General features: G+C 44.7%; 1 protein-coding gene across 4 annotated transcripts in view; it reads left to right on the top strand.

The window, feature by feature from the left end:
* The window catches only part of Nck2 (NCK adaptor protein 2), a 132,347-nt gene that overhangs the window by 25,821 nt on the left and 84,873 nt on the right, over positions 1–21,653 (top strand). Inside the window, exon 1 of one of the 4 annotated variants that reach the window (XM_090336291.1) lies at positions 16,872–16,904. The exons of the other annotated variants lie outside the window; for them this stretch is intronic. The gene's annotated coding sequence lies outside the window, so the exon portion shown is untranslated. Of the gene's footprint in view, positions 1–16,871; positions 16,905–21,653 lie in introns of those variants that run through there. 4 annotated transcript variants of the gene reach the window in all.

Below are 21,653 nucleotides of genomic sequence, written 5' to 3'. Positions count from 1 at the left end.
CTGTGGGTGGTGGTGGAACCCAGGTGTGTATCAATGCACTAGTACAATCACTGTAGGAGAGAAACCAGAGTGGGGAAAATAAGACTTTATTCCTCAACTCCTTAGTGTGGCTTCTTTTTTCCTTGTATGATTCCAGTCCTCATTTCTGTCCCTCACTGCTCTCCCAGCTTAGGATGGAACCTCAGGGCTTTGAGAATCTTGAGACAAACTCCTACCCTTGGGGTTTGTATTATTTACAGGTTCTGGAATCTTCACAATTTCTGAAGTGTGTTTGGATCAGATCTTGACTTTGCCATTCTCTTTCTGACTCAGGTTGGCTACCTCTTGATACCTAAGTTTCTTCACTTGAAATGACTTGAGTAAATTAAAATGAGTTAAAAAATCAGGCAGGCTAGGACGAGGGAGGTTTATAATCACCCCATTGGTATCAAGCCCTGGTTTCCATCTCTGGCATCACAAAGCAAAACAAAACATCGAGGCGCACCTGGCAAATGGCATTACTTAGGCATTTTTTTGCCTTTGGTTTCATAATGTATAGTATCGACAAGTAAAAGGAAGGAATATTTCAAGAGTGAGAGAAGGGTAGAAGGGAACTTTCATAAAGCTAAGTACAGCTTTTGCTACAGGCCTTCTAAAGACCAGAAGTTATAAAATAAGTGTATTCTGAACATGGCTTTATGTAGAGTATTTTTTAAATGGATTTAAAGTTGAAGAGCATGGTTGAAACATCCATGGGACTTCACTTAGAGACACCTTCAGTGGCTGTGCCTAAGGCAAAGATCTTAAAGATTGAGGTTTGTATTTGGCTTTTGTCTTTGATTTTGTGTTTGCTGGTATTGGGCTTGAACTCTACGGCTGATGGCTGTCTCTTATTTTCTTTTTCACTCAAGGCTGATACTTTTACCACTTGAGCCACAGCTCTACTTTTGTCTTTTTGGTAGTTAATTGTAGATAAGAATCTCATGCACTTTGCTAGATTGACTTGGAACTGCAGTCTTCAGATCTCAGCCTTTTAAATGGCTAGGATTACAAATGTGAGCCACCTGTGCCCAAGTGCATCTGGCTTTTTCAGATGGATAAATAAAATGCATGTCTCTGATAAAGCAGTGCTTTTCTGTAAGAAGACCTCGAACTTAAAGTAAGCGTTAATATTTAATGTGGATGCATTTATATGAATGATCATATTTAAAGCTAGTTGCTTAGCAGGACTGTAGAAGCTGTCCATTTTTAGTGTACGTTTGCTCTAGAAAGGCCATTTATCAATAAAATGATTAGATCACAATTGAGAATCTTCATGTGATGGCATGCCAGATTTTAGTGTCTAGTATGTGGACATTGATAGTAACTTGAATTTTTTTTATTATCTTACATTTAAGATCCTAATGGGTTTAGAGAAACAATAATGTCAAAGATGTGTTTTAAGTTGTTTTGGGTAATAGGCTAGGTCATCACCTCTGTGTTCAGTGTTGTCACTTTAATATCACTAGCTCTGTGTTCTCTTCCACTTTTTTTTCCTTTTTCTCTTTTCTATTGTTTATGTATGTGTACATGTGTGCATGCACACCTGCTCCCATGCTCTAGTACTGGGGCTTGAACTTAGTGTGTAGGCACTGACCCTTAGCTTTTTATTGTGCTCAAGACTGGCACTCCACCACTTGAGTCACACTTCACTACTTGAGTCACACTTCCACTTGTTTTTCTGGCTTTTTTCATGCTTGCTAATGGGAGATAAGAGTCAGGGACTTTCCTGCCTCATCCAGCTTCAACTTTTGATCTATAGATCTCAGCCTCCTGAGTAGCTGGAAGTATAGATGTGAGCCACTAGCAATGCATAGCTGTCTCATACCTTTTTCATTCTGAGTTTCTAGCAAGAAACTTGCTAACGAATTTGGACAAATATTTTTTTAGGAGTATTTCCCACTCTTATTATGTCCTTTCAGTAGAAACCAATCTGTGTTTCTTATGACCAAAAGGCATTTTTTATTAGGGTGAATGTTCATAGAGGCAGTTGAGCCCATACATTTTAGCTCATGGGCCACTGAAAATGATTCCTAACCTTTTCTTGTTGACATAAAAACTTGCCTACTCTCAAAGCCTTCTTTCCTGGGTGAAATCCTGTGTATTTATCCTCAGCTGCTTCCCAGAGCTTCCCCAGGCTGACTTCCTCCCTCACAGGAAAGAAGTTATTTTCTACTATTTTCTGCCTCTTAACTAGGCCTGTGGCAGTGGCCTGGATCTCCCGTAATAACTACCACTCTGGCCTGTAGCCTGCCTTCTGGGACCCTGCTGGGGCAGAAGGGAAAGGGCTGTGACTTTGCCTAGTGAATAGTCTCAAGGAGGGTGGGCAGGATGGTGTCTGGAGGAGGTTGAAGTGATTTCTTCCGGTATCTTCCCAGAAGTCTCTCATGGGAACTCTTGATCTCTGGCCCTGAGTTTGAGAAACATGGACTTTAAACTTAGACTGTTGACTTTGACTTTCTCAAGGCTCAGTGAAACATGGGCTTTCTTATTTGATCCCAAAGGACCAATTCCAGCCTTTGCAATGACCAGAACTGAGCCATCTGCTGGGTGTCTTTTTAGAATAAAGCCCAGAGAAAGGAGAATATTCCTTTCTTTCCTTTTTGGGAATATAGGCTTTTTCCTGGGCTTCATGCTAGCTCTTTTCTCTCTTCTGCCTCAGTACTGGGTTTGCCTTATGTTTTAGTTACACTGTTGAGTCAAGATTTGCATGGCACTCCCATTGGCTCAGCTTATCATCATTAATGTAGCAGATACAGAAAAAACAATGACAAAGATACATGGCCCCTGACAGTGACCTTGAAGTCGGAGTCTTTCCCATCCTCCTTGCATCCTGGGTGGCTCTGCCCACCTTCCTGGTCCCTCCACCATCAGCCTACATGTTCTGCCAGGCACTTTTCTTCTTTTTAGATACTGCCAGGAGCTTTCATCTGCCATTTCCTCACAAACAAAGGCAGTTGTCTCTTGTTCCTCTGACACTGGGTCCCTCTTTCCCTCTGGCTTCTTAGCTGCCCATCTGTCTTCTCTTCTCCCTTTCAGGTAAGTGTGTAAGTTTGGTCTGTCTCTGAACCTTTCCTCATGGCATTGCTGCAGTGTGGATTCCTCCTCATATCCCACACCCTCTGGACATTTAGTACAGTCTATGGCTGTCACTTTCTACATATCTTATCAATCTGAGACTGATAATGTGACGTTGTTGCTGACCTGAACTATGTCAGATGATAGTATGTACTGAACACACACAGACATTTCTCTTGTGTGTATCTCATAAGCATTCCAATATAGCTCTTATTCACTTGGCATGTACATTGTGTGAGGTATTCTCAATCATCTAAAGATGACTGGTAGTATGGAGGAGGTGTGCAAGCACTACACCATCTTACACAGAAGACTTAGTGTGATGTTTGGTAATGTTTTGGTAATTGGGGAGAGCAGAGGTTCCCTGGATATGACCCCTGTGGAGATCAAGGGACAACAATGAACAAAGTCTTTTTGATTCGTATGTTTAGCTAAATAAATATAGCTTGGGAAATTTTACATGGATTCCAGACAAAAAAGTGCTCACAGAATTATTACCAGATGGAGGAGTCATTTAGAAACCAAGTCATACCGTGTCAGTTGAATGCCTTGCCCTTGGATGTTAACTGGATTTTGTAAAAAGTCATCACAGATGTGACAGTTGAGGAGAGGTGGTGTTGAGGTGCTAGTCCTGCTCTAAATAATCTGCCTGTGTGTGGCATGTGAGTGCGTCCCTGACAAGAACTTGCCTGTTTCTGTGTGAATTTCTAACTTTTCAAGATGGGGATTTCTAAATTAAAAAGTATTCCAAATCTGGTGTGCTGTGGCCATCACGAGGTGTGAGTATGCATGAGCTCAGTGCCAAACTTTCACCTTCCCATCTGAGCTACGCCCCCCTGAGCTACTTAAAACAAATGACATCTCTAGGTCATGTAATCTAATTCTTCCCTTCCTCTATGCTTCCTTCGTTCCTTCTGTGCTTATATTGGAGCTTGAACGCTGGACCTAGGCACTGTCTTTAAGCTTTTTCATTCAAGGCTGTGTCACTCTATCCCTTGAGTTACAGCTTCATTTCTCAGTTTTGGTGGTTCATTTGTGGTAAGAGTCTCACAAGTTTTCTTGCCTGGGCTGGCTTTAAATATCAGTCCTCAGGGTCTCAGCCTCCCAAATAGCTAGGATTGCAGGCATAAGCCACTCATGCCTGGCTTATCATTTCTTGATATTATTGTTATTATTGGTGGTGGTACTGGAACTTGAACACATTCACACTTGTTAAGCAGAGTGTGTGCATGCACGCACAAGCACACGTGATTCTAGAACTGGGGCTTGAACTCCAGGCACAGGTACTGTCACTGAACTCTGTGCTCAAGACTAGTGCTCTGCCACTTCACTCTCAGCCTTTTGTGGTTAATTGGAGATAACAGTCTCAGACATTTCTTGAAATGCCCAGGCTGGCTTTGAACCATGATTCTCAGTAGCTAGGATTACAGGCATGAGCTCTCAGTGCCTGGCTTTGCCTGGATTTTTTAAAGTCGAGTCTCACTTTATTTGCTGGATGACTGTAGCTGTGTTCCTCCTCCTTGTTCGTCTTTGGAATGACAGACACATGCCACTGTGCCAACCACTGTGCTTCCCCTGTAGCTGAGATAATAGGCATATGCAACACATCCCATTAGCAGTTGGTTGGGATTGACCTTTGTGTCCTGGCTGGCCTCATCTCTTATTTCCAAATGGCTATGATTACAGGCTGAATCACTATACCCAACTTCTTCCGTTTTGGTATACTTGTAGCTTTTTGTGTACAAGGGCCAGTCCTGGGCTTGAGCTCAGGGCCTGAGCACTGTCCTTGGACTTTCTCAAGGCTACAGCTCTACCACCTGAGCCTCACCGACACTTCTGGCTTTTTTCTATGTATGTGGTACCGAGGAATCGAACCTGGGTCTTCATACATGCTAGGCAAGCACTCTACCACTAGGCCAAACTCCCGGCCCTGTTTATGTCTTTTGATGGTTAACTAGAGATAAAAGTCACAGACTTTCTTGCTTGGGCTGGCTTTGAATTGCAATTCTCAGATTGCCCAAATAGCTAGGATTATAGGAGTGAGACACTGGTAGCTAATATGGATATTATTTTTAACTTGAATGGAATTAAAAAATTTAATTATACATTGCTTTTGCTTGAATATAATTGTTTTGCCTCAGAGTTGAGTATCTTTCTCAGTTGTCATTGTAACCCTTTGAGATGTTCTTTCTTGTCTCTGGGTTTTAAATATTATTTATGACTTGGTTGATTAGTTTCTGCTGTAGACTGAGGAGCTGTCTACTTTATGTCCTTCTCAAGGGATAAGGAATCAGCTAATCATAGTTGTTTGGAGATTTTCTTCCCACCTTTTCTCCTTCTTACCCATTGTGCCTGGCTGTCACAATGAGGAATAGAGCATAGATTGCCAGACCTACACTAAGTCACTTGAGCCCTGGTGATGGGAATGTTTGTTTTCTTGTCCATGCCGTCTCATTTGGAAATGAGAGGGTTAGAGAGCTGCTTGTCAAGATTCCCCTTATTTACTCAGACCCAAACAATAAATGGCAACAGTGACCTTCATTGGCTTAGGAAATTAATACTGTCTTCCACATAGGAAATAACTGGAAAGAATGCACTCAGTGTGTGTTGGTATGGACTGTCTCTGGCTGTAACATCGAGTATTCCTCATTGCAGGCAACACTTGGGAGAAGCAGGTGTGCGCCACTCATGCCTGGGCCCTCTCCAGGAAACCCCTTAGGTCTGCTCTACCGTCAGGATCATCATCAGCTCTTATTTCCTGTGTATTGCTAAATGCCCTACCTGGGACAGCCCAGTTTTTGCTACAACTATGGCAGTTGTATGCTATTGGCTATTATCCTTATTTCCAGAGGTGCTTTAAATGTCTTGAAATTGTAACCACTTCTGGAAACAGCTGTTGACTTTGTTACCAAGCTGTTGACATCTTGTCCTGGCTGCCTTCCAGAGTCTGCAGTCCTCCACCTGTGGTCAGGCTGCTTCCTTACACCCTGGCACCCATGGAGAGCTGCTGCACACTGGCTGCCATGGCCGGTCCCTTGGCCTCCCTGAGGACTTCTGTGAAAGAGGACTTGATATGTCTATGGCTCATCCAGTTCAGGCAGGTGGGCCAGCCAGGTGCCTTTCTCCCCCAGCTGGCCTGGCTGGTTCTAGCTCAGCCATCCCAGCAGGGCTGGTGTGTGCCCAAGCTCTAGGAATGTTTTGGAGCCACACCACTGGTGACTGAGGAATGACACAGCCCTCGGGGTTTCTTTCTGTTTTGACTCAACCAGTAGTCATCACTTCTGGCTTTGTTGTTTGAATGACTTCTGCATCACTGCCGGCCTCTGGGAGTAAATAGAAGCCTGGTAGGTATTTCATACTGGCATAGTCCAGACCAGGGAGAATGGTTACTAATGAGTATGAAGGGCTAGAACAGCTTAGAAACTTGACTACTAGCAGAAGTGGGGAGTGGGTAAGGTTTTGTCCTTCCTCCTGTCTTTCTGTGTCACATGGAAGGCCTTCAGTAGACCCTTGCCACAATCTAGCTGGCAAGGGCCTAGAAAAATGGAGCTTCCAGGGTTTTTAGTCCCAGTTATGCAGAGTAGGGCATGTGCAGCCCTGATACCAGCAGGTCATAGCTAGCACACAGACTCCAAGAGTGTGGGCAGTATTAATGACCCAGTGTTTGGCCACCTGGTATGGAGTGGGTGGATCATGGTAGATTTTGTTCATCTTTTCTGTGTGGGTCAGGGGAAGTGGAGTATGGAAAATATGCTAATGTTGCAGATACGCACACCCACTTAGATGGGAAAATCCGAAACAGAAGTTTGACATGACCCATTTTAACCAGCAGGAATGGCTATAAAATATTGATGTGCAGCTAGGCTTCAGGGAATAGAGACTGGATACCTCTGCCCTGTGCACCTCTCCTACCAGGTATTGCATGTAAAAATGTACACTGGTTCTTGTAGGTATAGGGACAGAATCACTCTTTGAAGCCTTGGTGCGGTTACTCACTCCTGTTGTAGAGGAAGCACACACGCAATCTTGAAAATCCTGTGATGGCCTGGGCTGTGCAGGAGAGAAGCCCTGGAGTGATAGCTAACGGGAGTCCCCTAACAGTGAATTGGTTTCACTTATTCATTCAGTATCTGCTTGTCTTACCATCACGGAAAGTCCTTTGCTGTAGATCTAGCTTTTGTGAGGCTCTTGGTTCTCTGGTCTCTTCCTTTCTTCGTGAACCAAGCTCACAGGATCTTCGGGTGGGTGTCAGAATAGCCTGAGCTATTTGAATCAAGAGAAGAATTTGGGGTAAGGAGAAAGCCAATGTGAAGAAAGTCAAACAGGCTCCTGGGGCAGAGTCTGAGGGCTTGAAGGGGAGTTGGGAGAATCTTGAAAGCCCATTACCTCTCAGCCCTTCCCTGTCTACACCTTATAAAGAGATCAGCCATTCCTCCCCAGCATCCGGTGTGTGTATCCGCCGACTGGTCTGACCTGCTCAGTATTCTACCCTCCGGAAGGGACATGTTTGGCCCAGTTCAGTCAGCTACCCACCCAGGCAATTAGCTGACCATGCTCTGTGGAGGAGGAGGTAGTGTTGTGTAAGAATACACCGGCCCTGATTATCATCACCTCATGCATGGGACCAGGGGCTGGGCAGTAGTGGCCCAGGCAGGAGCCATTAGTTTTGGTCAGAGTCAAGTGGGATTTGCAAGCAGGGCAATCTGCCACAAGTAATACGAATACAATGATGGCGCCAACCACGCTCATAATTACCTGCAGTTTCTGTACATTTCTCCCTGGGCTGGGAGTTCAGGTCCTTGTTACTGCTGGGCAATGACATGCAGCAAGATCCCGACTACCACCAAAAGCACTTTGTGAATGTGCTCTAAAAACATTCACTCTTTCAAGATAAAAAATTCAGTGTCCTTAACTTTGAGGGCCAGGAGTGTGGCCTAGTGGTAGAGTGCTTGCCTAGTGTGCAGGAAGCCCTGGGTTCCATTGCGTGGTACCACATACACAGAGAAAATTGGAAGCAGTGCTGTGGATCAAGTGGCAGAGCACTAGCCTTGAACAAAAAGTGTCCGAGGACAGTGTCCAGACCCCGAGTTCAAGCCCCAGGACTGCAAAAAAAAAATACTGACTTTGAGAAATAATTGAAAACAATTCTTATTGACGTAACAATAGAGTAAGAATAGCAAGATGTGAAGATGTGTTTATTATGATTACCTTAAAGACTCAAACTCAGGGCCTTCCATTCATTTGAAAGGGTTTCTACTTGGCTTTTATTACTGTGAACAACAGAATAAGTGATAAAAAGGAAAGCTTTAGTTTGGTTCATGGTACCAGGAGGTCAAGGTCAAGGGACTGTATGGTGATGACTTCTTGCTAGTTATGGTCAGGGTATTCCGGAGATAGAGGGGGGAAGAGGGAGAGGGAGAGAGGGAGAATGAGAGGGAGGGGAAGAGGAAGAGAGAGAGAGGGAGAGGAAGAGGGAGGGAGAGGAAGAGGGAGAGGAAGAGGGAGGGAGAGGAAGAGGGAAAGGGAAGGAGAGAGGGAGAGAGAGGTGGGGGGAGGGAGAGGAAGAGGCAGAGAGATACTGTCTTTTGGTCTTTGTCCCTTTTCTTAGAAACCCAGTGGTAATTCAGTCATGGGGTCCACATCTTAGCGATCCTATCTAATCTTAATCACTTCTCAGAGACCCCACTTCTAATTTCCATGGTTAGATTAAATTTTCCCCCTTTTGAGTTATTTCACAGTGAGATTAAGCCCATAGCAAAAGCGATGCATTAAGTTGATTGCCATCTGATTACCACATAGAGCACTTATCTAGCAAAATGTGGCAGTGTTCCCATTTACCCCCTGACAAACCATGGGTTGTCAGGTTGCAGCATTCCAGCTGACTCTGGTTTCCTAGGGCGGGTGTGGACCTCTGCTCCACTGCATGCCTGACCTTGTGGGCAGACACACGGGGAACTTGGTTCTCGGTTCCTTAATGTGGCACAGGGAGGAGGTGAAGAAAGACCTAGCTGCCTTTATTGCACTTACAATACAGCCTTTGAGTAGGGCCTTTTTGTGAGCCTGTGGCTTGAAGTGCACATTCACAAATACAGGCACAGCAATGCCCTAACAAAGATTTTGCTTTGTGGAATCCTCTATTCTGTATGACAGGATTCATTTCCTTAGCTGCGGAATAAGCAGAACTGACCTGCCTGAGAGTATCACTGGATTTGTGAACCTGTATTTGATGAACCTTCTGCCAGCTCGTAGTGCTATTCTAAATGTACATGCCTGCTTCACCGTGGAGTCCGTCCTGCACCTGTGGGTTGTCTCTCCCCACTTCTTTAGTTTGCTTCTGTGCTTCACAAACTGCCCTTCTTTTGTCCCATTCAGTCACTTATCTTTTCTGTACTTATTATCTTAACTAAGCATATTTTGTATACATTAGAAATGAAGCATACACCCGGGCGCGGTGGCTCACATCTGGAATCCTACCGACTCAGGAGGCTGAGATCTGAGGACCCCAGTTCAAAGCCAGCCAGGGCACTAAAAACTCCGTGAGACTCTTATCTCCAATTACTCACTAGAAAGCTGGAAGTGACACTGTCAAGGTGTAGAGCTGTAACCTTGAGCTGAAAAGCTTAGAGACAGTGCCCACGACCAAAAAAAAAAAAAAAAAAAGAAACGAAACATTTTTCCTTTAAATTTCTGGTTCTAAGATTAATCAAGAGTAATGTTTACTATGGAATATTTTTTCCCAGTGAAAATTTCAATACTAAAACTTTTGCTGTCGGTGTTCATCCGTTGCTCATTCTTTCTATAATCTAGTTACTCAGGAGGCACAGACTTGGAGGATGGCAGTTCAGAGCCAGGCTAGATAGAAGAGTTTGGAAGACTCAGCCTCCCAAAGAATCAGCAAAAAGCCAGGCTTGAGGTATGATTCAAGTAGTAGAGTACCTGCCTTGCAAGCACTGAGTTCAAATACTGGTATTAGAAAAAAAATAGCCTTTGCTTTCAGCATCTAGATTTATTTATTGTCACCATCTGGTCACAAATAGTTAGATACCTATCACACATTCATGTATTTGATTTGGTTTGCATGTATATATAAATTTACCTGAAGGAAATACCTGCCTAACCTCTTTTTTATTTTTAGTTCATGTTAATTGTACAGAGTGCTGAGTTTTACCCAATGGTCTCTGGTGGCCCACACCTCTAGTCCTAGCTACTCAGGAAGCTGAGATTTTTAGGATTGCAGTTCATAGCCAGCCTATGCAGAAAAGTCCTTGGGAGAATCTTATCTCCAAATGACACTCAAAAACTGGAAGTCTCGGAGCTGTGGCTCAAAGTGATAGAGCAATAACCTTATGCCAAAGAGCTCAGGGACAGTGCCCAGGCCTTGAGTTCAAGCCCCACAAGGGACAAAAAAAGAATGAGTTTCATCATGACAGCATGTGTGCATGCACATGCTCCTTTATTTTCACTTAGTTCATTCTCGTCTTTTTTCTCCGTCATGGCCTGTGTTTTGTCCATCTTAAATGAAACACATGCTTGCTTTTTTTTTTTTTTCCAGTCCTGGGCTTAAGCACAGGGCCAAAGGACTGTCCTTGGATTTTTCTCAAGGCTAGAACTCTTACCACCTGAGGCTCAGCACCACTTCTGGCTTTTCCTAAGTGTGTGGTACCAAGGAATCGAACCCGGGTCTTTGTGCATGCTAGGCAAGCACTCTACCACTAGGCCAAACTCCTAGCCTGAAACACATGCTTTTGTAACCTATACCTGGACACCACTGTGAATGGTGAAAAGCAGTCATATGTCAGAGGGTGACCACTGCGTCACCTGAAGCTTTGGGTTCCTCCAGAATTCATGTGCTGTGATTCTAGCCCCCAGGGTTCTGCGGTTATGTGGTGATTAGATCATGAACGTGAAGTCTTCATACTGGGATTGGTGCCCTTGTAACAGAGACAAGAGTGACCCTTCCCCCTTCCACCGGGCTGAGGACACAGGCAGAGGTGCTGTCTGAACCAGGAAGCACATCATCACCAGTCACTCAGCTTCCCTGTGCTTTCATCTTTTCGTCAGCCTGCAGAACTCTGAGGAACGACTTCTGATGCGCTGTTGTTGACAAGCCCCATCCTCTGTGGCCTTTTGTTTTTGGTGGACTGGATGGACTCTGGGGCAGGACTGCCTCTTTCGGAAGAGGCTTCCATAACAACATTCTTGCTGTTGCCGACAGGGAATCAGTTGAGGAACAAGGTAGACCAGGAAGCTGCTTGTCAGGAGACCTAAGTTACAAAAGCCAGAGCTCTGCAATGCATTACGCAGTCTTCTGAGTTCTACTTTGTTTCTGCCAAAACACCTGGACCAGCAGAATGAGCTATGCCTCAGCTGTCCCAGAATTAGCACCAAAAAAGGTGGCAAACTTTAACTTGTGGATATCCTTGAAGAAATATGTAAAAAATGGAGAGAAACAGTAAAAAACTGAAGTGTGGTGGTGTTAAATGCTGTTAGTGCTTAGAGTGAGCTTGTACACTGGTGAGACTTAACTTGGTCTTTCTCTTCTCTGTCCTCTTGTCTCCTCCCTCCTCCCTCCCTTTCCTCTCTCTTCCTTTCTCTTCCTCTCTCTTCCTCTCTCTTCTCTCCCCCCTCCTCCCCCCACCTAGAAGGATCATGTTACTCCTTATGAGGGAATATGGATGGTCTCTTCTCTCCCTCTCACTCTTCTTTCTCATCTCTGCCTCTCTCTTCTCCTCTTATTATCTCTTCTCCCCTCCCCCTTTCTCCCTTTGATGGGTCAGGTTATTCCAAATGAGGAAAGATTGATGGTGTTCCCCACAGACCTGAGCTAGCAGTTGAGTCATCTCTGTACCCCAGTGGATGTGCTCAGAAAGTCTGATGGCAACTTTAGATTAAATTGGGGGAGGTTGCATTCATTTCTTTCCTGTTACTGCAATGAAATATCTGAGAAGGGTTTATTGATCTCAGAGTTCTGGAAGCCAAGGGTCTAATATTGAGAGTGCCATTTGTTTTTCTTTTGGTGAAGACCTCAACGCAGGCAAGGGGTGTATTGTATGAGTGGGAGAGACTACAGGTGAGACTAGAAACTAGACCAGGTTCATTCTTTCAAGTCAGATCTCTGGTGGAACTAACTGGAATTTCTCAAGAACTACTCCTTGGAGCAGCACCTCCTCACCCCAGTCACCTCTTCCTAAGGCCTGCCTCTTAAAGGTCTCAGCACCTTCCAACATCTACATTAAGGATGGGCTTCTAACACACAAATCCCTGGTAGTCCCACTTATCTAAACTGTAGCAAGACCTCTCATACATCCTTGGAAATCAGGGTCCTGGGTTTGAGTTGATTACAGTAGTTACCAGCTATGTCCTTAGTGATTTCTAGATAGTAAAATACAGTGCCAGCCATCCCAGGCTGTGTTCTTCCCACAGGTGGATGTGGCATTGGATGGCACAGGGCAGAATCTGACATGAAGCCATTGTTGGATAGTGACAATTTAGGACCTATATGGAAAAAATAAGATGTGATGTGTTTGCATATCTCCAGCCATATTTGAAAAGTGTTTGGAACTTGTAGAGTGTTCTAAACATTGTCTATTTGATGTATAAAATAATGTGATATTAGGTTTGTTTTTAATCAGTAACAAGGTTTGAACTCAGGGCTTTACACTTAGCTGTTGGTCATGCCTCTACCCTTTTATACTTTAGCTGTTATTTTTTAGATAGGGTCTTTTTTTTTTTCTTTTGCCCAAGGTAGTCTCTGACTGTGATCTTCCTTCTTATGCCTCTACCTAACTGGATTTACAGATGTGTGGACTACCATGTCTGGCTTTAACTGTTACTAATGTTACTCTCATTTGTGATGGTAGCTTTTTAAAAATAATTAACTTTAGGATAGTTTCAGGTTTACAGAAAAGTTGCAATGACAGCACACACTCAAGTTTCGCTATTGATAGCATCTTCTGTCATTTGGATGTGACACAGCTCCTAAAGATGCAGTCTTAGCTTGGCACTGTTTGGAAGAGAGGAAGATGTTGGGAGGTCCTGTAGTCACTTGGGGCATGCTCTTGGAGGTGATGGTGGAATCCCAGCTGCTTCCCTTTCTTTCCATTCTCAGATCCTGGCCATTAGGCAAATGGTTTGCTTCAGCATTCATTCTTTCCATATGATCAAAGCTATGATGACAACTGACCATGTGCTGAGAGCTCAAATTCACCTTTCTTCTTTGTAAATTGAATGTCTCAGGCATTTGTTTCAGTGATAAGCTAAGGAAGCTTCTCAAATTACTTACTTGTCACAGTAGAAAGCCAACCTATTCCTTGGTGATGACAGTCTATTGATTTCTCCCTTTCAGAGCTTTTAATTTGGTGTAAGTGCTTGAGTCATGCCTTTTGAAACTTCTTCAGGGCATTTGGAAGGGCACAGAACTTGGGTGGTTACTGGACCCAGCAACAGTTACAGTATCTCTCTCCTTGTGTGATCACCAGTATTTGAATTTCATTGAATGCACTTAAATAGCAAACTTCCATAGGCTCCATGTTTGAACTTGTGGTCATTTGGGAAGCTTCCCATATTGTTTCAGTTGAAGAGAAAATACGTTGGTTCTTTGTCCCTGCTTGAGCCCCTTGATGTCTGTAGGATCCATAGCTGTTGGCAGCGAGGCTGCTGGCAGGCAGAGAGAAGATCTTTCAGAATGATAGCCTCAATATTGCCTTGATATATACTCCCTATCTTCCTAAATTGATGTAACAAAGTGCCATAAGCCGAGAAGCTTAGAACAACAGAAGTTTATTGCCTCACAATCCTGGAGGCTGGAAGTCTGAGGCCACAGTATGGATAGAGCTGTGCTTAAAATTTAAGCCTGTAAAGATGTCCTTCCTGTCTCTCCAGCTTCTGGGATTGTTAACAGTCATCTTTATTCCTCAGCTTGCAGCTGCATCACCCTGCCTTGGTCATCACTTGACCATATGCCCTGTGTGTTTGTGTCTTCACATGTTGCGTTACATGAAAGGCCCATCTCTATAATGGAAAGAACATTGGTTAAATGTTTTTTTGGTGGGCCTGCTGGCCTTACCTTGGTTTCACTCTTAGATGTTGGTGCTCTCCGGTAGAAAGAGACATTGGAAGGAGACCATTGCTGCAGAGTCACTGCCGTTGGAGGGTGTGATCTTCATGACAAAGCTCAGCTTCCGTCTGTTAGACAAAACATTTGGCAAATTCACAAATCTGTTCCAGCGTTGCTGTAGATAAATTCCTTTTCTGTTGATAAGAACTAGCAAAAGATGGTCTAGTTTGTTTAGCTTCCTTGGGGTGAGAGTTGGCTTTCATTCCTTTACTTGAAGCCTTGGGTGTTGTGTCCTTGTGATGTGACACTGCTGGTTCTCATAAGAGATCCTGGAAGTGTGCGTGGCCAGAGCATTGGCTATTCTTGATTTTTCAGTAAGAGAAACATATGTACTCAACCATGCATGAAAAGAGCTGAAAGCACATTTGTTTACATTTTTCGAAAAAGTCAATTACGTGTGAATTAGAGCTTTGATAATTGATGTGTTGAAAAGGGTCAGGGCTCTGCTCTTAGAGGAAACAGGTCTTTTCTCAGACTACTTGAGTGATGTCACCCTTCCCTGCCTGGAGTTCTAAGTTCTGTGTGCCAAAGGCTTATTTAGGAGCCTAAAGGGAACTTGAGGGTGATTCATTTGGTTGTTTGCTTTTCTGTTACTGCTGTCTTCACCTGGACAGCAGAGGGGGCTACTGAGCCCAGGCCAAGCAGGAGACATGGTAAGAGAGAGACAGGCTGCGTGTAAAGCCACCCCACACATCTGTGGGCAGTGCTGCTTCCTGTGAAACAGAAAGGAAGAGTTGGGAGCCACTGAAAGTTGTCTTAGGAGATGTTACATCAGCCCTGCTGGGGGCTGGGGCCCCTATCTTGCTCTGATCTGAGGGATTTTTCTGGGAGTATATGGCTTATCAGGTGTATACAGTCAGCTTGCTAAAGGTTTACATCTGTGGATAGGAAATATAGTGAGCAAAGTTTTACCTATATTCAACATTTGCAGGCTTTTGATTCTTGCCATTCTCTAAACAACAGAGCACAGTGACATTGTACATAGCCTCTGCATCGAGGTAGGTATGGCAATCATGTGGACATGAGTTAAAGTCTCTGGAAGGAGGTGTAAAGCTTCTCTGTAAATACTGTGCCATTTTTACATAAGGGACTAAATCATATACAGATAGTGAAATCCAAGGAGGGTTCTGGAACAGATCCATCCTGGATGGATATAGAATGATGATTATACTCTCTCCAAGTAATCCCTGTGAATCTAGATGCCCATGGCATGTGGCTACCATTTGTCCCTTCTCATTAGTCATGTAGGAGAAGCCTTTTTAGGGAAACCCTTCAGCATATGTGGGTGTCAGGGAGCCAAGTCAGCAAATAGGAGCACAGGCCTACGTCCAGCCTGGCATTAGGGGAGGCTTCTCCGTGGAGAGATACAGGGAATGATGAAGTAGAAGTTTGGGGGAGTCAGTGTGGAACCTACAGGCCGTGACTTGATGGGTGCTGCTCTGGGGAGGGACTGAACTCAGTTGTCTTGAGGGCAGGGCGCATGAGCCACCCTCACACACTATGGTATATTTCCATTCAAACCCAGTTTCCTTGTCAAGAAAGTAGGTGAGCCAGGTGCTAGTGGCTCATGCTTGCAATCCTAGCTACCCAGGGAGGCTGAGATTTTCAGACTCAAAGTTTAAAACTAGCATAGGCAGGAATACCCATCAGACTTTTATCTCCAACAAAACACTAGAAGTGGACAGGACAGCACCCAAGCCCTGTGTTCAATCCCCAGTAGTGGCACAGAGAGACAGAATCTGTGAGTGGGGATTGTGACATAACACTGATCGAGCACACCAAGGCTGGCTGCTGTCCTCATTCCTGGAAGCAGCTATGTGAGGTGAGGTTGTAAATTAGGTTGGCAACAGGAATGGAGGGACAAGAGCAAGTCACCAAAGGTAGTGTAAAAGAAGAATTGGATAGGTCAGCTATGGGAGAAGGAAATGTTTCAAATGAACTTATTCCAGTTCCGGGGAGGTGGAGGACAGAAGAGGGCTGGCATAGCAAGCCTTTGTCAGTTTTGTTCTGGTGAGATATTGACAGTAGCTGTTCTGTAGGTAAATGTGTGTTACCTTCAGTCCCCATGAAGGTGAAAAGCAAAGCTAGTTATGAAGTTATGCCCACATTCATCCAGGGCTGTGCACAATATGCTTTATACTTGAGCTAAAAAATAGCTGGAGGCAGAGTCAGTGCTCCCTGAGCCTCTGGGCATCCAGATACCTGCTGGTATAGACTTGGCACATAATGTAGCCCCTGCTAAGGTGCGTGTAATTACAGAGGAGGAGGCCATTAGTGGGAAACAATGGTGAATTTGATTGAGCTTATGCATTTGAGGATTGTGAAATATGTTAGCAAGAAGAAACACAATAAATATGCAGGATAATAACCTGATATAAATAGATCATCTCTTCTTTTCTCTCTCTCTAGAAAAAGATTCAAAATGAAGACCTCATGCTTTTCAAGAGGGAAGTAGTGCTAGGATACTGTCCCCAAGTGACTTCCGTTCCCCTTTTCCCTCAGTGGGGGATTTACCAGTGGAAATTCTCAGAAAATGGAGAGGCCCTTTTCTTCTCTCTGCGTGTGATTGCCTTGTGAGTGATGTAGAGAAATTCGGGATTTCCAGGATGAAACGAAACCTCCCTTTGCCTGCTGAACATAGGATCATTTGTCTTTTCAGGTCACCTTGTTGCTGTGGGGATCCTGAGTTAAGGTGGGTAGTTCCCTGTTCCCTTTGGCATGCTGCTGACACCCTGGCCTTGGGGCATGGCATTCGATGAGGATGAGATTCTCTTATAGCCAAGAAAGCATCTACTGCATTACTCCTGTCCTGGTTCCATCCTAGTGTCATCCCCAGGGAACAGTATTTTCATACCTGTTGGAGAGTATGGATTTGGGGAAAACCAGGAATCCAGGACTAATTGCGTATGTAGCAGGCTGTCTCATGCAGGCTTTTTGGGCTAAGAACTATTAATATTGACTTTATCAAAACAAAGGGGTATGTTGATTTCTGCTATGTCCCAGAAACATGGTGGGGGTGTTTGGGAGGGGTGTGACATGTCCTACTTTCCTTTCCTTTTCCTACTAGGGAAATGGTAAAGGAGGTACAACCTAGAGATGTTTATGGGTCTTTACCATGCAGATAAGTATAAGTATGGTTTTATTTTGGCAGTACTATAATTGAGGTCAGTGTGTGTGTGTGTGTGTGTGTGTGTGTGTGTGTGCTAGACTTGAACTCAGGACTTGGCTTGGGCACTGTTGCTCTCTACCCCTTGAGCCACAGTTCCACTTCTGGCTTTTTTCTTTTCTTTTTTTTTACTGGCTAATTGGAGTTAAGAGTCACATGGACTTTCTGCCCAGGCCACCTTCAAACCTGAGATCTTCAGATCTCGGCCTCACAAATGGCTAGTATTGAGCCAGCACTCGGCTGATTGTGGTCATTTAAAACCAGAGTGTGTGGTTAGGTCAGAAGATTGTGAGTGTTTTCCACATAGCATTCTCACTTAGTCCGACGCAGCTGTAAACCAAGGGGCAGAAGCTCTAGATACATAGTACGTCAGCTATATTATCCAGGTTACTGGTCACTGTGATGCATATGTATCCTTTCAACCTTCTTACAGTATGTAGACGTACTGACAGCATGGGATACATGGATGGAGCTAAGAACAAGTGTGTACTGGGAGGCGTGGCCTCAGAAGGTAAAATGTTCTTTAAAATGTTGTTTAGTGGTTTTGGTGTTTGAACTAAAGTACTCTACTGTTTGGGGCACAGCCCCATGCCCTATGACTTTTTCCTTTAGTTATTTTTCAGGGGATCTTGACACCCCACCCAGGGCTGGCTTCCATATGATCTTCCTACCACTGTCTTCCATGTAGCTGGGGTTGTAGGTGTGAACTACCACACCTGGCTTTCAGCATGACTTTTGAAGCTGGCAGGTAGTTCTTTGTAGTATTGCTTGGAAGCTTAGGTGACCCTGGCATTTGTGTCCATGTGGACAGTACACCAGGGACCTGGTTGTAAGGTATTTTCCCTTGAGATGTCTGCAGACACTGTGTAGCTTGGTGGTGAGGCCTTTGCTGGTAGGGGGAAGGGCATAAGTCATTACTGTTATTCAGATCTGTGAAACTGAAATAGCATCCAGAGTGTCTCTACCAAAAATAAAAGAAAAACCCTATAGAAGAACAACCCTAGGTTTATGTTTCCACGTGCACTCTTCTGAGAGCTCAGGAGCAGCCACAGACAAGCTTCCTGCCACGGATGCGGGAAGAGTGTCCGTGTCACAGGCCACAAATGAGTGGAAGCTGTGTGACTTCAGCAGCTGCTTGGGTGGCTCTGCTCAGTAGTGTGCCTGGCTCTACCTAGCACATGGTCACATTTGCCTTTGTGCTCCGTGAGCAAAAGCCTGGAGAAGTCTGTCACACTCACATGTCACCCTAGAGCTTAACATGAGGCCAGATGAGAGATGTCCAATTCCTAGTAAGTGCTGTGTCTATTTATCAGCTCTTATCTGCTTTGCTGAAGAAAATAAATATTACAGCTGGTGGTGGTGAGTGAGGAGATACAAATTACTTTGTCCAGGCAATCCCTCCCTATTCCTGCAGCTACTACATTTGTGTGCGTATGCATACACGTGTGTGTATACACACACACACACGGCTGTTTGCAGACACGTATGTGGCTAATCTTCATCCATGTGTAGAGTTTCTGCTGCGCTGTCTTATCCTTGTGTCCTTTCCACTGCTGCAGATGGTCAGTCACTGAATCCATTCATCCAGCTGGCCTTTTATTGATCTTTGGTTCTGCTAAGGGCTGCATCTGCAGTGCTATGGATGGAATGGTCAATTGAGGATATTGCAGCACCCAGTAGAAGGAGGGAGGAAATCCATGCACAGACACCTCTGGGAGCAGACAGATAAACACTTGCTCTGAGTCTACATAGAGCACTTTGCTATTTGCTCACCGCTCTAAGCACTGGCTTCTTTCCTCAGCCCTGGGGAGCAGCTGTGAGGCCCACTCTGAAGCCTGAGATTTGAGAAAAGTAGGGCTGATTGCACACATTTCTGTGCGGGATTCTTAGACTCCAGTCTTAAAGTCGACCCTGAGCCTCACAGGGCTCTTTGTTCCTCTGTAGGCATAAGACACCAAGCAGATCATTTAGCGGAAAGTTGACCATCCATTTAGGCCAAGGAAGAAGAGGGAGGTGTTCTGCAGGGGTTGAGTGAGGAGGGGCTTTGGCTATGACTGCCCATAGTGCTGTGTCCTGGCCTGCCTTCCCTGGGAGTCCAGGGTGTGACTCTCACCACTACTACTGTGTGTGTGTGTGTGTGTGTGTGTGTGTGTGTGTGTGTGCGTGCGCACGCATGTGCTTATTCATATATTTTACCTCCTCCATACTTGGCCTCTCCTTCTTATCTTTGTCCTGGACTCTCCCTCCCGGCTCCTGGGTTCCTTCTCTTCCCTACTCTTATGGCTCTGCTGCCCCTAGATATTTCTGCCCCTTCCTCAAGGCTGCTAGCCTTGGCCAGGACTTCTGCTGCTTAGTACCTCGTCTCTATGATGATGCCAACATCAGGTCCATAGAACTGTGGTTAGACTGGCAGGAGTTAAGTTTTGGTATCTTCTAGGGGTGATAGGGTGGTGGTGAGGTGTCCTTTGTAAGTTAGTTCTATCTTTGGCCCCATGATGGGTTCTCCTCACTTCTAGTCCCAGCCTTGCGTTGTCTGGGTCTGCCTCTTTGGTTGGTGCCCTCACCCTGCGCTGAGGGGACCTCAGCTCAACACAGTGGAAAATGTGGACCTGACTTAAGCTCTTATGTAGTGGTTCCATCTGGAGCCCTGGCCAGCTCTGTCTGAGAGAACAGTGAGTTAAATGTTTCCTGAGTAGCCCTTAAGATTCATATGGCAGAGTACAGGTTGGCAGCATTTGTAGACTGGGCTTCTAAAAATGGGGTTAAGGTTAAGTGAGGGTAGAGTCTTCACATTGGGATCAGTGTCCTGTAACAAGAGGCAGCAGGGAGATTATTGTTGTCTGTGCCACACGGGGAAGACACAGTAAGAAGATGACTGTATAAGCCACTAGAAAAGTCTTCATTGGTATCTGCCTGCATTTTGATCTTGGAATCTGCTTGCATTTTTTTTTTTTTCCAGTCCTGGGCTTGAGCTCAGGGCCTGAGCACTGTCCTTGGACTTTCTCAAGGCTAGAGCTCTACCACTTGAGCCTCAGCACCACTTCCGGCCTTTTCTATATATGTGGTACCAAGGAACCAAACCCAGGTCTTTGTGCATGCTAGGCAAGCACTTTAACCACTAGGCCAAACTCCCGGCCCCCCATGAATCTGCTTGCATTTTGATCTTGAACTTGTAGCCTCTAGAACTAAGAGACATAAATATCTGTGACATTTTCTTAGAGCATCTGAGCAAAACTGTTGTCTCACTTGGACCCTTGCTGTGTTAGGGAGCTGCTCAGCAAATACTGGGATGCTGGTGACCTCCTCGCCTGACAAAGATTCCTTACTGGCTGGGCTCCCTCAGGCTGGGAAGCAAGCCTGCTCTCTTTCCCTGATGAGAGTGAAGGAGTGGAATTGGAGGTGAAGTCGATTGCTGTCTTGTAATTTGGTCTAAGTCACGAGAATTCCACATCTAGACCACCAAAGCCTATTTCAGAGGCCTGTTTCCAGTATCACGTGGATATGGGGATTCCTTCATCAGCTCCACTTTCCTCTAGCCAGTGACAGATCACTGCAGGGTTGCACCCCGTTTCTAGGTCATGCTGCTTCTATCAGAAAGAAGGATGTTTGCTTTGGAAAAGTTTCTCTCCTTGGCTTCATTTTGTCTATTTGAATCCTTAGAAAGGATTAGAAGTGGGAGGTTGGGAAGGAAGAAGGAGATCAATTTAGAATAAAATGAGTCTTTCAAATCAGTTCTGTGAATTGAAAGGAAAAGTTAGAACACGTAGATGTTGGGATTTGGGGATTCTAAAAACTTCTAACCATAAAATACTCTTTGATGGGGTAAAGCCATTGTGTTGCTGTTAGAATTCGTTTCTTTATTTCTGTCAGCCACATTAAGATTGATTTTTCATTTTTTTCTCTGCTTATTTTTCCTTTGTTTTGTATATAGGTGTCATTACACGTTGGCAGACAGTGAATATATTGGAAATACATTTAGCAATCTGAAGTACAAAGCTTCCCAGCCTACCTTAAACATGCCTAGTACACTTAATAGTAGCCTTCATTGAGCAGAAGCATCACACTCAAAGCCTGTGTTATAATATTGTGTTTGGTATCTCGTATCATTTATTAAGTACCTAGGTGAAAAATGCTGGCCACACAGCACACTGAAGACTTGGGTTTTTTCCCCTTGTGATGGTAGAGCTGACTGAGATCTGTGGTTTGTTACCTTTTCCCAGAATCCTCAGAGAGGATCCAGCTGCATATGGTTACTCTGGAAACAAAGATCCAAAA

The sequence above is a fragment of the Megascapheus bottae genome, chromosome 7, assembly GCF_031878675.1.
Source record: "Megascapheus bottae isolate mThoBot1 chromosome 7, mThoBot2.hap1, whole genome shotgun sequence".
NCBI lineage: Eukaryota > Metazoa > Chordata > Mammalia > Rodentia > Geomyidae > Megascapheus > Megascapheus bottae.
The sequence above is the reverse complement of the archived record's forward strand: the minus strand, read 5'-3'. Positions and strand labels throughout refer to the sequence as shown.